The sequence below is a fragment of the Mustela putorius genome, unplaced genomic scaffold (genome assembly GCF_011764305.1).
Source record: "Mustela putorius furo isolate JIRA1106 unplaced genomic scaffold, ASM1176430v1.1 tig00003834_pilon_pilon_pilon, whole genome shotgun sequence".
Classification (NCBI taxonomy): domain Eukaryota; kingdom Metazoa; phylum Chordata; class Mammalia; order Carnivora; family Mustelidae; genus Mustela; species Mustela putorius.
Genome location: NW_025421987.1, coordinates 104804770 through 104823910, shown reverse-complemented (window position 1 = coordinate 104823910; position 19141 = coordinate 104804770). Strand labels below are relative to the sequence as shown.

At 40.0% G+C, this 19141-nt stretch overlaps 1 protein-coding gene and 1 pseudogene across 3 annotated transcripts in view; one reads left to right on the top strand and one right to left on the bottom strand.

Moving 5' to 3' along the window:
* Positions 1 to 5212: 5212 nt before the first annotated feature.
* The window catches only part of NCK1 (NCK adaptor protein 1), an 80284-nt gene continuing 66355 nt past the window's right edge, over positions 5213 to 19141 (top strand). The window contains exon 1 of one of the 3 annotated variants that reach the window (XM_004762449.3): positions 5213 to 5370. The gene's annotated coding sequence lies outside the window, so the exon portion shown is untranslated. The remainder of the gene's footprint in view (positions 5371 to 19141) is intronic. The other 2 variants (XM_004762450.3, XM_004762448.3) reach the window with 2 other exon arrangements.
* LOC123394332 lies at positions 15887 to 18092 on the bottom strand (annotated as a pseudogene).

The following is a 19141-nucleotide window of genomic DNA, read 5'->3' as shown; positions in this document are numbered from 1 at the left end:
AGTAGGGAGAAGACTGGATTCTTGACAGCTCTACTTAGTCTGTGCCATTTTGTACCTGATGGTGGGAGACTTAATGTTGGGACAAGGTCTATTTATCCTCAGTTTTACAGATCTTTTCCAAAACTGTCCTTGTTTATGATTTTGTAGCAAGTGCATGTGTAAGCTGTAGTAAAGGTACTCCTTACACTTGAAAAAAAGACACTAACAGGAATCATGGTACAGCAGAAATTTGATACAATATGGTAACTTGAAATTCTTTTCAAAAGGCATAAAAGTTGTAAAAGCATATAAAGTAGCATTAATTTGTGTTTAATTTGGGCAATTTTACTAATTTAGGACAACAAATGTTGATATAGTTATTAGGCTACTGTTATTATTACTGAGCTATTTTAACATCACATTCACTCTTCTGTACTTACCTCTGTGATGCTATGGCTCAGAGGCTGTAAATTATATTTTTCCTATGCTGGCTGGTGTCTCATTAGGTTCCATCAATAAAGGACATTAGAGGGAGACTAGAAGACAGGAGAAGGGGAGAAAGGATTTCTTCCTTTCCATTTGTTTGCAGTTTGTCATTGTTACCCCAGCAATAAGCAATAGCCTTTTGCTCCACAGCAGCAACTGATCTCAGCCTTGAGCTTCTTTTGGCACTTCTCCATCCCTTAGCAGCCTCATCATATCCCTCTCAGTAGGAGGAGGACCAGCTAAACAGCATCCTTTCTGGAATCTGAGCTATAGCTCAGCTGGGTCACTCCACTGAGCTTTGGAGACCTTATAGTCCAACCCTGACCCCTCTTTTTCACATGCTCTAAGGGTGGTAGCTGCTCTGTTACAGTTACCATCTCTGGGCTACTGCAGTGCTCCCTTTTTTGCTTTTTCAGTCCCTCAATACCCAATACTAGATTCTTTCTGTTGTAATATCTTGTGATTTCTGCCTTCTTGACTAATATATCTCTAAACCTTTCTCCAAAGAGCCCATAGCTATTAATTGGGTATCTGTGCTTCTGGGAAGATATTAATGTTCAGATTTTCCAGGAATTGCCAGACGCTGGCTCTTAACTATCCAAATTGAAGAAATTATCCAAACAAGCACAGAAAGAAAACGGTTTGAAAAAGAAAATGAACAGAGCCTGGAATGACCTGTACTAAGGACTAAGAAGTCTAGCGTTAGTGTAGTCTCAGAAAAGGAGAGAGAGGGGAAGGGGCAGAAAAAAATATTTGAAGAAATATTGGCCAGAAGATTTCTAAATTTGATAAAAGGAAACTACAACATGAACCAGTAATCCACAGATCCAGGGAAATAACTGAACCCCAAGAAGCATGAATAGAAAGAAAACCACATGTAGAAACACAGTGCAACTGCTGATAAACAAAGGTAAAGAAACAAAACTTTAAAAGCAGCAATTATAAAAGGACATATGACATACAGGAAAACAGCAAGACAGCTAGCTTCTCATCAGAAACACTGGAGGCCAGAAATAAACAGAATGACATTTTAAAGTGCTGAAGAAAAGCCCTCTGATGGCTTCTTATCATTATAGGATAAAGACTAAGATCCTTAACTTCTATAACCTGCTATTGCTTACTTTACTAGTCATCTTCTGCTCTAGCAATATTGTGTAATACCTTTTCAGTTGTGTAATACCTTTTTAAATGCAGGCTACTCTATGTGGAGAACCCATCTCTTCTTTGCCTACTTATTTGCCTGACTAGCCTGACCACACAACTTCCCCTGTAGTTTAATGTCTCCCTGTACATATCTATAGCTTATTAACTATATTAATAATAGACATATTTAAATGTTGTTCTCTGACACTGGATTGAGCTCATTTTAGGTAAGACTGAATCTTTAGATTTCTAGCACCTATTATAGTGCCTACCACAGAGAGGACTCAATCAATTTCCGTTGAATTAATTCTCATAAAGGCATAACAATACTCAGTCCAGAAATTAAATTTAGTTACCAGGGTCCACTAATTTCTGTACTTCACAATCAAGCTTGTGATCAGTTACTTCTTGTTGATTAGTAAGTAGGGTGTTTTTGTTGTTGTTGCCCTAAACAGTCCTAGTTGGCAGGGATGCTAAGCCAGATCATTCTCTAATCATTTCTAACTATAAGCTATCAAATTTCCTGGGAAAGATCTTGAGACCTGGAGACTCATTTTCCCCTTCCTTGTCTTCCCAAATCCTGCCTGCATATTTTTATCCTAGACAGATTAGCTATCCCTATCAAAGCCCCATTTCCAGTCCATAGGTCATAAGTTTTGGTCTAAATAATATTGTCTCCTGATTCTGGCTAGTCCCTCGTCCACTCAGCACTAATTAACAGGGGTGATTCCCATTTTTGGTCTGCGTTCCGCTAAAAGAGAGGAAGAAGCCATGTACATGTTTATATTTGGAAGTGGGGAGACAGGGTATACGGAAGGAAGTCTCTCGGACAACTACCACCCCACAAGAACTTGTACTCCATTCCTTCTAAGTTACTATCCTGCAATTTCATATATGACTTTTGTCTAGCTACCTTTCTACCCAATGCTTTCTTGTGTCATTGCTGTTTCTTTTTTTTCTTCAATTCCTTCTCCTTTTCATATGTATTTTGAGCTTTTTACTTTCTTTCTTTCTTTCTTTTTTTAAAAATATTTCCTGGTAAGAATGGGTGATAAGGAAACTTAAAGAAATAAAACTAAAATGTTTACACAGAACTAAACCCCCCCTTTTTTTAAAAAAAGATTTTATTTATTTATTTGACAGAAAGAGATCACAAGTAGGCAGAGAGGCAGGCAGAGAGAGAGGAAGGGAAGCAGGCTTCCCACTGAGCAGAGAGCCCGATGCAGAACTCGATCCCAGGACCCTGAGATCATGACCTGAGCCGAAGGCAGCGGCTTAACCCACTGAGCCACCCAGGCGCCCCTGATCACTAATTCTTAATCACTAGTTAACCCAGGCGCCCTAAAAACCCTTTTAAAAGGAAGTTCTTTCCCTCATTTCTTCTATTGCTTAAATAGGTGGCACACAGTAGTTAAGAGATCTAGATGAAAATCTTGTAAAGGGTCTGTTCAGACCATTGGTTCATTCAAAATACATATTCCCTTACAAAATAAAATCTAAACTTGTGACTTCATATTTTTCTGGGTTTATTTTCCACACTTACAACAGTGGTATAAGGTGCCTGATGGCAAGAACCTGTTGTATTTTTATTAACACCTCCAACCCATCACGTGTTAAATATGTACACAGAATTGAACTGAGCCAGGTTTTGCTAACAGTTGTATGATTTTGGAAGAACCGTTTTCATCTCTGGACAATCATTTCTCCAGCTTAAAAAAAAAAAAGAATCTAATAGCATTTCAATCCATAAACTTTATAAGATGTCTTAACAAATAAAACTATTGTATTAGCTTGAGTTGCCAATAACAAAATACCAATAACAGAAATTTAATTTCTCCTGGTTCTAGAAGATGAAGTCCCACATAAGCATGTCAGCTTGGTGAATTACAGCTGAGAGCTCTCTTCTAGGCTTGCCCATGGCCCCCTTCTCAGTCCTCTCATGGTGGAGATAGAGAAAAATCACTCTTTCTTTACAGGAACACTAATCCTGTAAGATTAGGGCCCCACTCTTTTTTTTTTTTTTTAAAGATTTTTATTTAGTTATTCGACAGAGAGAGACACAATGAGAGAGGGAACACAGCAGGGGGAATGGGTGAGGGAGAAGCAGGCTTCCCATGGAGTAGAGAGCCTGATGCGGGGCTCAATCCCAGAACCGTGGGATCACGACCTGAGCCAAAGGCAGACACTCAACCACTGAGCCACCCAGGTGCCCCCACTCTTATCTCAGTTAATCCTAGGTAACTCCTAAAGGCCCTATCTTCAAATACAGTCCCATTAGGGGTTAGGACTTCAACATATGAATTCTGGGAGGGGACAACTCAGTCTATTGTAGCCATGATAAATATACAAAGGAATTTAGGCTATTAGAATAAATTTGAATTTCACTTATATTATTCACTTTGGATGCTAATAATGGGATGTAGACATACAATAGCTGTTGCCCAGAGTTTCATGATTTACTTGCCAGAGCCAACTTGAAGCCAGGAAGGGGTTCAGGGTGATTTGTGCTTGATGTTGTGACCCTCAATAATGGCAACCAAACCACATACTTCAAAACTCAAATGAATGATTTTGAAGTTAATTGCAGAAAAGTGTGACCCTTGGGACTTCAAGTTAGGGCCAGGATTCAAAGAAGGGAAAGGAAGATGTACTAATGCCTCAAACAATATTTACTTATCATTTATTATGTAGTAAGCAGTGAGGGAAAATACTGACATGGTTCCTGACTTAATGAGTTTACCATCTAGGTAGGGATAAGAACAAATTCAGCAGCTTGTTTGGGGAAAATACCTGTGTTCTACGAAAGGTAACTATCCCAGCAGGTTTCCCTGAGGAGGCGACACCTAAGCGGAGCGGAGCCACAGAGATGGCTCAGAAGGCATGAGGCAGTTTGAGGTGGGGAGCTGCAGTACTGGCGTGGGGAGAACCAACGGACTGATGACCTGGCAGGTGGCTGTGACTGGGCGCCTGAGAATGGGCACACTTGACACCGAAGGTCATTGTCCTCCTCACAGCATGACTACCGCAGCTGAGACTGGAAGTTATTCACGTACCACGGTACTGGGAAGACCCTCAGACTCAGCTTATTTCGGTTTGTGGCTCAAATTAACCATACATCTTACTTTTTTTCCTCTCAGGTTCCCATTTCCAGGCCTTTTGATTTGTTTTTCGTTTTCTCTCTGCCCCTAAAAACCTTCTGTTGACAAGACCCACTTCAGGTGCGGAAACCTGGAGGAAGCTCCCAGAATCGTTGGGGCGGAACTCGGGAAGCAGTAATTTCTGCTGTGTAGTCTCTAATGTGGCGCTGAGGAGGGAGGCCCAAAGTAATTCGCCACAGCAACCGGAGTGGCAAAAACGGCAACCGTAAGGTCAGGCCAAGCACTATCTAACCCTTTCGCTAGCTTACTGCTGAACAGCCTCAGTTTGCTCCACGCCCAGCACAGCACTTGATTGACAGACGGGCCGGCCCAATCCGAGCGCGGCGCAGACAACTCTCGCTTCAGGGATAGGAGAAAAGGGAGCGACTGAACCTATCGGATTGGGCCGGGAGGGGGTTTCCTGCCCGCGCGGATCCGCCTACGACCTCCCGGCCACTCGACGCCGGAGCCCCGCCCGCAGGCCGCGCGCGTCCCGCCCCTCTCGCCAGAGCTACGCGGCGGCTGAACGGAGGCCTCGTGCCGTAACGGCCATCGCGGCGGCCACGGCGGTCTCCCGGTCCCTTCCTCAGGTGAGCTGGGGCCACACGGACCCGGCAGAAGGAAGGTGAGACGGTCCTGCTGGTAGGCAGACGCACAGACAGCCTTTCCTTTCCCCATGCGTCCGCGCAGTCTGCCACTCGCTGCGTCGCTTCCTCTTCTCCCGCGAAGTTAGCCCCCCAGGCGCCGTCTGCCGGCCCTGAGCTGAGCCGGAGGGGGCGGGGAGGCCGCTCGGCCAGGCCTGGGCGTTTGCATCGCTGCTCAGCGCGACCCTCTAGCCAGTTCCCCGGGCCCCGCAGCCCCAGACCTCGCTCTGGCCGGCCGCTCCTTAGAGGCTGGGAGGTCGAGTGTGCGGCGCTCTCGCTCCCCTGGTTCTTTTTCTCCCTAAAAAGTCCTGTTGCCTGTTGTGGCGTAATCCGGGCCGGGGAAGGTAGGACGTGGTCGAGGATGGAAGGGGCGCGCTCACCTCGAGCCTTACAGGAGGGGAGAGGGTCGTAACCTGTACTGAGGGTGGACATCATTGGGATGCGCTCTCTGCCCCTCCCCCACCCCAGATTAAAATCTGGGTTATTTTAATCATATGGACCTGCTGTAGTTTCGTACGATTGCTTGTTGCTTCAGCTGTGAGCTTTTGACTTAAGTGTAATATATCCTGTTAAAAAAAAAAAAAGAATCTCAGTAATTGGTTTTGTGACGTTTTGTGGTGTTTCCATAAAAGTTAAATTTGCCGTTAGAAACTCGGGAAGCTGGATTTTGTTTAGGGATGAGAATTGTAACATTATAGGCGCTTGGCATTGTCGAACGATGAGCCGGTCACCGAAAAATAATTCTACCCGTTAGATTTGGTAAGAAAACATTGGAGTTAGGAAAGAATGAAGTTGAAGCAAAAAAGCTCCGTGTCTGGTCAAAACGGGTAAATATTGCAAGAGGTAATTCATTTTTAAAAGTCTTACTTTGGTAGATTGATGAAAAACCAACTATACAATTTACTAAGTACCTGGAAAGCACAGTTTCTAAAATCTTAATCTTCAGCGAGGTCACAAAGTAATGAGGAAAATAATCCAAGAAGAAGGTTTTGTTTGATAATTGTCAGTTATATTCGGTTCTTAAGTAAGCTTCCATTCACAGTTTGAACGGAACAAGAAATATAGATTGGTTGATGAATAGTAGTTTCATTCCATCTTGATCATAGATTCTGTAATTTTCTTTTTTGGGAAAATTGTGATCTGGAGAAAATAGCTATAATATCTATAAGTCCTGTTCACAAAATGCTCAAGACTCAGCTGTGCTTGTTCACGTATTAAATTTTAAATTGTTCACTTTATTTTTCTATGCATTATCTTTTAGTCCGGATTTTACCAGCGCTTTCGGGTCCATGTAAATAAAATTTGAAGTGTACACAGGATGTTTTGTTAGATATTGAATGGTACTTTATGGCTCTGGGCTTATTTTTATTTTGCACTTTGGAGAACGTTATTGCCAAAAGTTCAAGGTAGATTTAATATAAGTATTGTTATAAATCACTCATCAGGAGGACTCCATTTAATAAATAGAGAATGCAGTCCATTTTTTCTTATCATAGTATCATACTTTAATAACTTTTACAATTTACTTACTTTTATAATATGGAAAAATCTAAATGTTCTCTAGGTACATCAGAGCAGTAAATGATTTCTTTAGTTGGTAAGTTGGAGGAAACTCGTGAAATCACTAAGCATTTAACAAATTCTTTTTTTTTTTTTTTAAAGATTTTATTTATTTATTTGACAGAGAGATCATAAGTAGGCAGAGAGGCAGGCAGGGAGAGGAGGAAGCAGGCTCCCTGACAAGCAGAGAGCCCGATGCGGGGCTTGATCCCAGGACACTGAGATCATGACCCGAGTCAAGGCAGAGGCTCAATCCACTGAGCCACCCAGGCACCCAACAAATTCTTTATAAGTACTTGGGTATGCTATTTTAGGAAGACAACTGATATTTTAAAAACTTATTTATTTAGATAAATAGTGAGCCTACTCACTTGGTTGAGGGGAAGGGAGGGGTAGAGGGAGAGGGAAAGGGAGAGAATCTCAAGCGACTCTCTGCTAAGCACAGAGTGTGATTATTTAATTAAGGCAGTAATTCTACCTGGATGATCCTCATTTTACGATTCCATGGGCAGATTTTGTTTCAGTAGTGTTACAGTTGCAGCTACCGAGACACAAACCTTGGTTTTGTTTTTGACATCCTCTATCCATATAATATTGGCTAGTTTTTGTCAGCCATTTTTTGGAAATTTCTTTGAGATAGGTTCTTTTACACTAGATTTTTAAAAATTAATTAATTTATTTGACAGGCAGAGATCACAAGTATGCAGAGAGGCAGCCAGAAAGAGAGAGATGGGGCGGGGAGCAGGCTCCCACTGAGCAGAGAGCCCCATGCGGGCTTGATCCCAGGACCCTGGGACATGACCTGAGCTGAAGGCAGGGCCTTTAACTCACTGAGCCACCTAGGTGCCCCCCCCCCTTTACACTAGCTTTTAATTGGGTTTTCTGCCTACCTTTTCTACCTACTCAATATGTCCTGCCTTCTGCCTTAATCGTAAAATTGTCTTTCCCCGCTGTGAAACCAGTGATAGCTCCCTGTTATCTACAGAGTACTTCTCAGAATTCCCTAGTCTTCTAATAGTCTGCTCAAAACCCATTTTTTTTTTTTTATGACAGCACTATTTCTCTGTGGGAGCTGTCCATCCTAAACCAATCTCTCATTCTCATTTAGATTTTATGTTTTTCTACCTTTATCTGTTGAGAATTTGATTGCCTATGCATAGCCTGCCTATTCTTGAAAGGAAATTTCCCTCCCTCCCCTTCCCCCACCAAATTACCAAAGTAGCGGATGAAGTCATATTTTGTTGAAGTTTCATTTTTGGTCCTGAATTCAGTACAGCCTTCCAGATCATTCTGTTCTCTGTATTGTTGCTTTCCTTTGAACCCATTGCCCTTACTGTCTTATTATTCCTTTGGTTTTTTTAAGCTTATGTGAACTTGTTTTGTAATATCATGGAACAGTATTGTGGGAACGTTGGAATTACAACCTTTCGTTTTATAGGTAAGGAAAATGAAACAATAACTACACGGAAATTCGCACATCTAATGATGGTGGCAGAGCTGAAACTCAGACCTTGATTTCCTAACTCAAGGTCTGTGTATTCTTTTTTTTTATATGAAGATTTTATTCATTTATTTGAGAGAGATGGCACGAATGAGAGAGAGTGCGAGCAGGGTGAGGGGCAGAGGGAGAAGGAGACTCCCCACTGAGCAGGGAGCCCTGTGTGGCCTCCATCTTGGAACTCCAGGATCATGACTTGAGCCGAAGGTAGATGCTTAACTGACTGAGTCACCCAGGTGCCCCTTGGTCTGTGTGTTCTTTTTCTTTCTTTCTTTTTTTTTTTTTTCCAAGATTGTATTTATTTATTTGATAGAGATCACAAGTAGGCAGAGAAGCAGGCAGAGAGAGAGGAGGAAGCCGACTCCCTACTGAGCAGAGAGCCTGATGCGCGGGGCTCCATCCCAGGACCCTGAGATCATGACCTGAGCCCAAGGCAGAGGCTTAACTACACTGAGCCACCCACAAGGCAGAGGCTTAACTACACTGAGCCACCCAGGTGCCCTGGTCTGTGTATTCCTTAAAAAAAAGTTTTCCCTGTGTATTTCCCAAGAAGGTGTACTACTTTTCATCTCTTGGAATATAGTTTTTTTGTTTGCTTCATATTACTTTGCATTTTGTGTCTTTACATCTTGCATAGATTGAAAACTTCTGTGAGAGTGGCGTGGGATCTTGATTTGGATTGTTCAAATCATTAAAATGGGTTTAAAGTCTTTTTCTTTGCTTGTTAGATGTATTAACAGCATTAACAAATCATATTGCCATCTCTGTAGTTGAGTCCATGATTCCTTAAAAGGTGAATGTATCTCTTAGAATTTTTACTCCTGGAGTTTAGTTTGTTTGAAACTCTTAATTCCAAGAGACTGAATATTTGGGTACTTTCAAAGTAGATGTGAACATTTCAGTGGTTTGGAGGAAACCTGGAGGGTTTATCACATAACTGAATTTAATGATCCAGCCAAATGTTCTTTTTCTTTTTTAGGTTCTTAGAACAGCAGCACTTTTGCATTTTGCTACTTTGTCCTCTTGTTCATCTGTCAGAAACTTGATTATTGAGCAATCTGTTTATTGAGCAAAATATTCTGAAAACATTTGTTTCTTTTGGGAAGACAGAGTTTTTATAAATTTGCTCTTGACATTTATTTTTCCTCTTAACTGTGAAGTTGCTGTTACAGCAGTAGCATAGGGTTGCCTTGGTTATATTTGTTCGTTTTTGGGATTTTGGTTTTTTTTGTTTGTTTGTTTGTTTTTTTTTGGGTTTTTTTGCATTTACGTAGTAAGAGTTGCATAGTGTAAGGTAGCACAGGAAATTATCAGATGAAATGTTTCTGGAAGGAATGTTTTACCCTTTGGTTTTAAATAAAATTATCTGCTAAAATAAACTTTGTTTATTTTTGTTGATATTTTTAGTTGAAAACTTTAGTATATTTGTTGAAACATTGATTCTCTCATTCTTTATTCCTGAAGTTGTATTTAAGGCTTACTGAATTGGACATAAGTATGGTATGGATAATTTCTGCTTTTTTTGAAATAGACCAATGGAATAAAGCAGTGAGAATATGGTTTTTAAAAAACGGATGCATCTAAAAAGCTTTTCTGTTGTTTTTTAAGAATTAGCCTTCCAAAAATTTCAGTATGTATTTCCAAATCATGTTGTGTTTAGATCAGCTCAGATAATTGATATAACAAAGAATTTAATATGCCTTGTATTTTTGAGCATCCCAGCAAAAACAAAAATTTATGTTTACCATAAAAACTTTCTATTAATTAAATAAGACTTGGAAAATTTTCCTTAGCAGTTCTTGACCAATTCCAGGTACTAAATGTTCTTGCATGGGAACATTTTTTATTTTTAGAAACATTTAGAATACTTTGTGTATAGCCCCTTCCCCCCAGAATTCTGCCCTAGGAAGTCAGTTACTTTAATTTTTCCATGGTTTTTTTTCCCCATTTCTTTTCTTTATATTTTTTTCTTCTAAGATCTTATTTTTAAGTCATATCTCCTCCCACTGTGGTGCTTGAAGTCATAACCCTGAGAAAAAGAGTTGCGTGCTCCACGACTGAGCCAGCCAGTCACCCTTCTGTATTCTTAAAAAGGCCTATAAGGCCTTGCATGATTTGGCTTTTGCCTACTTCTATCTCTTGCTATTTTCCCTTTCTCCTCCTTTTCCCTTCACTAGCCAAGATTTTTTTTTGCCTTGGAACCCATGAACCTGCCCTTCCTGCTGGGCAGATGGTTCCCTTAGGTTAATTAAAATTAAGTTTGGCTGCTGGTAATTAAAAAAAGGCCAAATAATTTCTCTTCTCACACTAGAAAAATCCAGGTTTTTGCATGGCAATCATTTATTTAAATATTATTTCCAGGTGTTTTTTTCCTTAGTAAAAATAATTCTGAAATAAAGATCTTTGTATATAAAGCCTTAGATTTTTTTTCTCCCTTGATTAATTCCTGTTGTGGGATGATGCAGTTGAAATGTCGTTGATTTATTTAAAAACTTGTTAGAGAAAGTGTCCTTTGAATTTTTTAAAATAGCATAGTACACAAATTTCATTGTATAGTTCAATGAGTTTTTATATTTGTAGCCATCTACCTATCACCCAGATCAATTTTTTTATGACAGCAGTATTTCTCTGTGGGATCTGTCCATCCTAAACCAATCTCATTCTCATTTAGATTTTATATTTTTCTACCTTTATCTGTTGAGAATTTGATTGCCTATGCATAGCCTGCCTATTCTTGAAAGGAAATCTCCCTCCCTCCCTGTCCCCCGCCAAATTACCAAAGTAGCGGATGAAGTCATATTTTGTTGAAGTTTCATTTTTGGTCCTGAATTCAGTACAGTCTTGCAGATCTGGAAGTGTTTCCAGTGCTCCAGAAAGTTCTCTCATGTGTCCTCTTAAGCACTATTTCCTATCCCCAAAAGTTAATCACTATTCTGACCTGTATCATTTTTACCTGTTCTTGAACTTAATGGAACCATGCAGTGTATACACTCTTGTGAGTGACTGCTTTTGCTTATATTGTGTTTGTGAGATTCACCTATGATGTTGGTACAGCAGTAGTTGGTGTTTTTTTACTGATAATAGTTTTCTGTTGGATGAAATATACAATTTTAAAAAATTCATCATTAATGAATATTCGGTTTGTTTCTAGTTTTGTAGCTGTTGTGAATAAAGCTGCTGTATACATTTACTTACAAGTCTTCCAGTGGACATACACAGTCTTTTCTTTTGGGTATGTGTACCTGGAAGTATAGTGACTCTTGTCTACCAGTTTTTGAACCTACTGGGAGCAGCTTTCTGTCTTATTCATAGCAGTTTTCTAGGATTTCTTCCTTATTGTAAGACTAGTGACTCCCCTTGCCTTTCTTCTGTGTTAAATCACGTAGTTTTTTTTTTTCAGTTTGACCTCTCATTTGGTGGAACATATCCCATAGTAGAATCCTATGAAGTTTGAGATCTTGCATTATTAATAAAATGCCCCCCCCCTTTTTTGTCTCCCCTGGGATTTTGCTGAGTAATAAATTTTAGGTTAGAAATAATTTACTTTCAGAATTCTGAAGGCATCTCTTCATTGTTTTCTGGCTTGTGATCCTTTTGAGAATTTTGAAAACCTTCTGATTCCTGATCCTAATATTTTTTTTTTTTTGAGATTTTGTATCTTTTGTATTCTGAAATTCATGATGGTGTGACTTGGCCTGATCTGTTCTTGGGTGTTTTCCTGGATACTCATTGTGCACTTCAGACCTGCAAAATTATGTTAGTCAGTTCTGGGAAATTTTCTTAAATTATTTTGTTGATGGCTGTAGTAGTAGTCTGCTAGGGCTGCTGTAACAAAATACCACAGGCTAGGTGGTTTAAACAACAGAAGTTTATTTTCTGACAGTTCTGAATGCTAAGAAGTCCAAGTTCAAAGTGCTATCAACGTTGGTTCTGTATGAGATCTCTTCTTGGCTTATATAGACAGCTGTTTTTTTTTTCTTTTTTACTGTGTCCTTACAGAGCCTTTTGTTTTTTCTTTTTTTAATAATTTATTTTTTATTTTAAGATTTTATTTATTTATTTGACAGAGAGAGAGAGAACACAAGTAGGTAGAGGGAGAGGGAGAAGCAGGCAGGCTCTCTGCTGAGCAGGGAGCCTGATGCAGGGCTTGATCCCAGGAAGATAGCCCCTTAACCAACTAAGCCACCCAGGCGCCCCACGAAGTCTTTCTTGATAGAGTTACCTCTCTCCTCCTCGCCCAATGAGGATACAGGTTCAATTGGATTAGGGCCCCACCCTTATGACATCTCATTTAACCTTAGTTACCTTCTAAAGTCCTGTCTCCAGATTCAGTAACTTTCAGGGTTGGGGCTTCAACATGAATGGGGGGGTACAAGGAGACATAATTCAGTCTACAGTAATAATTTCTTCTCCTTCCTTTTGTTTCTTTCTGAAAATTTTATGTTATTTCTGCTAGTTCTGTTTGTGTCTCAGACTAGTCCTTTGGTGTTTTTTTTTTCCTTAATTTTTCATCTCCTAGTCTTTTTGCTCTGTATTATATGAGAGGTTTCATTAACTTTTATTTCCTAAGCCTTCTGCTGAAATTTTCATTTTTGCCAGCAAGATTTTGATTTCCCAAGAACTCTTTGTTCTTTAAAAATTATTTTTTATAGAGAGTATCCTTTGCTAGTTTCATGGATACATTTTCTTCTCTGATTTCTGAGGACATTTGCCTTTGTTTTTTCTTGGAGACTTTTTTTAAATTGGTTTCTAACTTTTATGTTGGAGGCTTGCTTCAGGTGTCAGTAATTCTTGGATGTTATCTTGAGATAATTTCAGTCATCAGATTGAAAGCTTGAATTGATGGGGTCTTAAAGACTTGGAACTTAATTGCATGGTGGTCCAAGTGAGCCCTTTTTAAAAACAAAAACAAAAACCCAAAACAAAATCCTGATGTCCGGGAGGTATTTCCTCTTGAGGGAAAACACAATCTTCTTGAGGGCTGAAGGTTTGACTGCCCCCCTTCATGTGTGTGTGTGTGTGTGACTGAATTTCTCATTCCCCACTTTTGATAAGGTACACAGATTTTTAGTTGTATCTGGTGACCCCAGTTCAGAGTTATGTAGTCAACCATCAGGTAGATTTGGGGAGGAAACGTCTAAGGATTTAACCACTCCTTAGCTTTCACCCATTCTTCCCTATTTAATCCCCTCTTTTCTCAGTTGTAGCGGTAGCCGGTAGCCGGTGCTGCCAGTTCCTGACTCTTTTGAGAATTCCAAGGTATAAATTGGGTTTTTCAACTCCTGGGTTAGGCTTTACCTTTTTGGAATTCACTGAGGTAGTAACCCATTGTCCAACTGTCTTTTTAGGTTGAAGAAATTAGTTATTATTGCTTGCTTTCCTGTATATTTTGCCTACTGTGTTAATTTCCTTAAAAACAAAAACAAAAACCTGTAGTGTTAAATCCACTAATTGGAACCTCTCAAAAACTTTATTTGTACTGCCTAACCAGTATTTGTACTGTCTTAAGCCAAGAATGATTTACATTTTTGAAGGTTTGTAAGAAAAGAAGAATATGCGACAGAGAGACTGTATGTGGCCTACAAAGCCCAAGATATTTATTATCTGGCCCTTTAGAGAAAAAGTTGCCTTACCCTGTCCTTGTAATATAAAGTTTCTGATTTCCTTTAATAAGGCTGTTTCTGGACTACAACTTTACTCCCACTCAAGCTTCAGTTTATAATCTTGGAACTTCCGGAAGCTTTTTTTTTTTTTAAGATTTTATTTATTTATTTGAGAGAGGGCAGAATGAGAAGCGGACTTGAGAGCCCGATGCAGAGCTTGATGCCTGTGCTCCAGGATCATAATCTCTGCCAAAGACAGATGCTTAACTGACTAAGCCACCCAGGCACCCCTGAAGCTCTTTGTTTTGATTTAGTCTAGTGCATATTGTGAAGTTATGACTAAGAATTGATAGATTATACTCAATTATCAGAGATAGGAGATTTTTAATGTAAAATCTCCAAGAGTAGGATAAACAAAATGTTGAAGAAACAAGTAATGGAACATACTACACACACACACACACACACACACACACACACGGATGCATTGTTTTTTGTCTTGTCATGTAAGTGCAGAGCTTAGGCATGTATACTGTAAAGAATGGGGAAAGGGGCAGTTGTTATATTGACAGTAGGTTCAAGTCCTATTTTATTTTATTTTTAAAGATTTTATTTATTTATTTGACAGACAGAGATCACAAGTAGGCAGAGAGGCAGACAGGGGAGGGGTGCAGGTTCCCCATGGAGCAGAGAGCCCTATGAGGGGCTTCATCCCAGGACCCTGAGATCATGACCTGAGCCGAAGGCAGAGGCTTTAACCCACTGAACCACCCAGGTGCCCCTCAAGTCGTATTTTTTTTTTTTTAAAGATTTTATTTATTTATTTGTCAGAGAGAGAGCGCAAGTGAAAGCGAGCACAGGCAGACAGAGTGGAAGGCAGAGTCAGAGGAAGAAGCAGGCTCCCTGCGGAGCAAGGAGCCCGATGTGGGACTCAATCCCAGGACGCTGGGATCATGACCTGAGCTGAAGGCAGCTGCTTAACCAACTGAGCCACCCAGGCTTCCCTCAAGTCGTATTTTAAATGAGTCATTTTCATCAGCCTTCTCTGTAGTTTAGAAGATTTATAAATCATAACTGGCAGAATAATTTTGGTTCTAGGCAAAAAGCTGTTTTAGGCAGTAATAAACATGTGTATAAGTGTGTGTGTTTATACGTATATACAGATTTATGTAAAATTTTATTTTTCTACCTGATACCTCAAATGAGAGGGAGAATTAATTTAAGCCACATGTCAGAGTGGGAGAAACAGGATTACATTGTTACAGGAAAAAATAAATATATTTATTTTTTCTTAAAGTTTTGGCTACCAAAATACTAAGTTATGTTTACTCTTAATTGTATGAGCAGTCTCATCACAGATTTCTTGTATAATTATCTTCCATTCCTCTGAATGGTAACTTGTCTTAGTATTTATCACTGTTATTTTTTGGTATGTATATTCCAGAATTGTTTCTGTGAGTATACAGACTCATGCTCACTTAAAAAAAAATAGGTTCATATGCTTCATCTCGTTTTCTAATTTAGAGATTTTTGGAGTCAGCTTAAGGTTTGAGAGACATCTTACCAAAAGTGTTCAGTAAATAATTGGGGTGGATAGAAGGCAAGTGAGGCGCAATCAGCTAAGTATTATCAAAGAAATGATATTCTGGGGTGCGTGGGTGGCTCAGTGGGTTAAACCTCTGCCTTCGGCTCAGGTCATGATCTCAGGGTCTTGGGATCGAGCCCCATGTTGGGCTCTCTGCTTAGTGGGGAGCCTGCTTCCCTTCCTCTCTCTCTGCCTGCCTCTCTGCCTACTTGTGATCTCTGTCTGTCAAATGAATAAACAAAACCTTAAAAAAAAAAAAGAAATGATATTCTGTATATTAGTAAATTTTTTATAAATTTACTTGCTGAATATCTAGGCTGATGGTATCCATATATTCAATGAGGACTTCCACATTTTCCATTAACTTTATATCTTGGACATTAACAGTCAGGTCTTTCGTTACCTGGGGGTCATCCCCACCAACTTACCATTTACAATGCATGGCTCAGAGCACTCCAGAAACACTCCTTTGGCCACTGAATTCTCAGTTCGTCTTACATCCAGCTAAATAAAAGATTCTTTTGTTGTAGCGGGGAGTAATAAACTATGACAGCACCCTATCCTAAAATGCTGCTCCATCACTTGGATTTTTCACTGGTCTAGACACTTTTTTAGAGCTTGATCTGCATACTGTAATAGGATTTCTACCATCTGGTCTGTAACCACAGTCTTTGCTTACTGGCATCCCCTGATAATCCCACTACTGCTTTTGCTTTTCCTTCATGGAAAGACCATGCAAGAGCCAAGGCTTCTGTAAGACAGTCTTGTTTCAGGAGATGATCACTCTCTTACCAGCTTCTCAGCATTATCACATAAATGGATATTGTCCCTAAATAAAAGATTTGAGAACCATAACTGCTAGTGGATTGATAAACCTCTCCAACCAAAGGCAGTGCCTAGCTAATATTTCCTCCAGTGGCTAGTGATTTGAAATGGCTGCTGTTACAGACCAACTGAACTTCTGAGATCTCCACTCTTTCCAGTTCCTCAATCAGTTGATCAGTCGAGGATCAGTTGATCCTGCTGATCAATCACGTGCAACTTGTTCACACTGTCCAAGAGCGCAACTGTACATGAGTTTATCCAAGTAAAGTTGATGAGGTCATAGTATAGGTGAAGATGCTATTGTTGATAAGTAATATGTATTGCTTCAGATTCATCTTTTAACCAGTAGCAGATGACATCTCTGCAGAAGTCAGGTATGGGATTCACATAATTAAGCACTACCACAAAGTGCCAGGCTGGCAATGGAACACTGGGAGAATCTGTCCATAGCGAAAAATCATCTCCATTTTCAAGGATTGTTCAATCCAGTGACCAGTATCTTTGTTAAGAATGCCATGACCAAGGAAAACTGTATGATGGGATGGTCTCTCAACTTAGGCTTGAATGGAGAGGCTCAATACAGCAAACTTCACCCTTGGAACCACTGAACAGACCCTAGATTCTCATGTTCTCACTCCCATCTCTCTCTTAAATGTCAGTTCAAAGGGCACTAGGGTGGCTCAGTTCTGTTAAGCGTCTGCCTTCGGCTCCCATCATGATCCCGGAGTTCTAAGATGGAGCCCTGAGTTGGGCTCCCTGCTCAGCTGGGAGTCTGGTTCTACCTCTCCTTCTGCCCCTCCCTCCTTTCCTGCTCTCTCTTTCAGATAATAATAATAAATCTTTAAATGTCAGTTCAAAAACACAGCCTCTGCTGTCATTGTGAATTATAAGAGTTGTATCATCTGTAAACTTAACGTTTACAGATGAGCATCTCTTACTGATCTTAGAATTTTTCCACTGGCCAAATCCCACTTCATGATATGTCCTTTAGCAAAGCCACAGAGAAGTCTTGAGTAGTCATTGTTGATACTGAAGGCAGAGGTGGTTCCATACTGACCTCCAACACTAGTGTTCCTCAGAAAATTGCAAAGCTTGATTCTGATCATATATTAAAGCCAATCCAGGAGATGTACCCCTTGTTATAGATGGGACACTGCAATTGCAGCAGGCAGGCCAGCATCCAGTTTGTCAGCTGCAGACACTCTCTGGTCAGAAATTTCTTCAAAAGTGAATGTCATCTAACTGATTGAAGGGGTGAAAAAGGATCTGGTATTTTCTTCCTTTTTAAGTTGGTGCAGTCTCCACTATCTGAACTTGGCACAGACAAAATATCATAGAAGTGAGAGTCAATAGTATCAATTTTTAACAGTGTAGGAGCCTCAAGAACAAAAGACTCCTCTTCATCATCAGTTTGAGTATACTTGCCAGTGTTGGAGGAGTATCACCTTGAGGAATATCAAACTCCTTGTCATCAGTCAGATCATTTTGAACTCTAGTTTCTTGTCCAGATCTGTGTAAGAGAATTTTGAAAGCAAAGCTTCAAGATTGAAAGAAAGATGTATTCAGCTCTTCTTCAGCAGTCTTGGCACAGAGGATCTGTTGCACATTTTTGTGGTCTGGTTCATTTTCCATATTTTAATAATTGTAATTCAGTCCAAGCAAGTTTTTGTTTTTTGTTTTTTTTTGTTTGTTTGTTTTTATTTTTGGCCTTAGATCTTGATGACCTGAATGATGATCTCTGTGCTTGCAGCCGTTCTAGCCCAGGGCCTTTTATTTTATTTGTTTTAAGTAATCTCTGTGCCAAATGTGAGGCTCGAACTCATCACCCTGAGATCAGAAGTAACATGCTGTACCGACTGAGCCAGTGAGGCTGCCCCTAGGGCCCTACTTTTAAATATGAGCAGATAATCAAGGATCGCCAGGGTTCATGAGGAAAGCTTTTCATACAAGAGACCAAAAAAAATTTTTTTTTCAGAATTAAAAAGAATTTTTGAAAACTAGAGCATAATAGTAAGAAAAAACACCCCATAGAAGAAAGGAAATTGAAGTAGAGGAGAATATGGAAACAGGCTATAAAAAGATAAAAGGTCAGTTTGTGAGGTCAGCTTCATCTAAGAGAAGTGCCAGTGAGAACAGAGAGAAGAGTGAAGAAGAAATATTAGTGCAACAAGAAAAGTCCACAGGGTTGAAGAACATCATTTTGCAGATTGAGAGGCCCTTGGGTACTCAGGAAAATGGATGAAAATAAGTGCATACTCTCAAATCTGGGACTAGTCAGGAAAATGGAGATCATACCACCTATTATAACAGAATTTAATACAAAGAATTGTTTAGGGGCACCTGGGTGGCTCAGTGGGTTAAAGCCTCTGCCTTCAGCTCAGGTCATGGTCTCAGGGTCCTGGGATCGAGCCCCACATTGGGCTCTCTGCTCAGCAGGGAGCCTGCTTCCCTCTCTCTCTCTCATGTTCATCCATGTTATGAATTGAATTGTGTCACCCCAAAAAGATGTGTTGAAGTCCTAGCCCTTCAGTACCTCAGAATGTGACCTTATTTGGAAATAGAGTCTTTACAGAGGTAATCATGTTAAAATGAGGTCAGCAGGGTGTACCCTAATCCAATATGACTGGTATTCTTTCATAGTGGAGGAATTTAGACACAAATTTGGACACAGGCATAGAGAG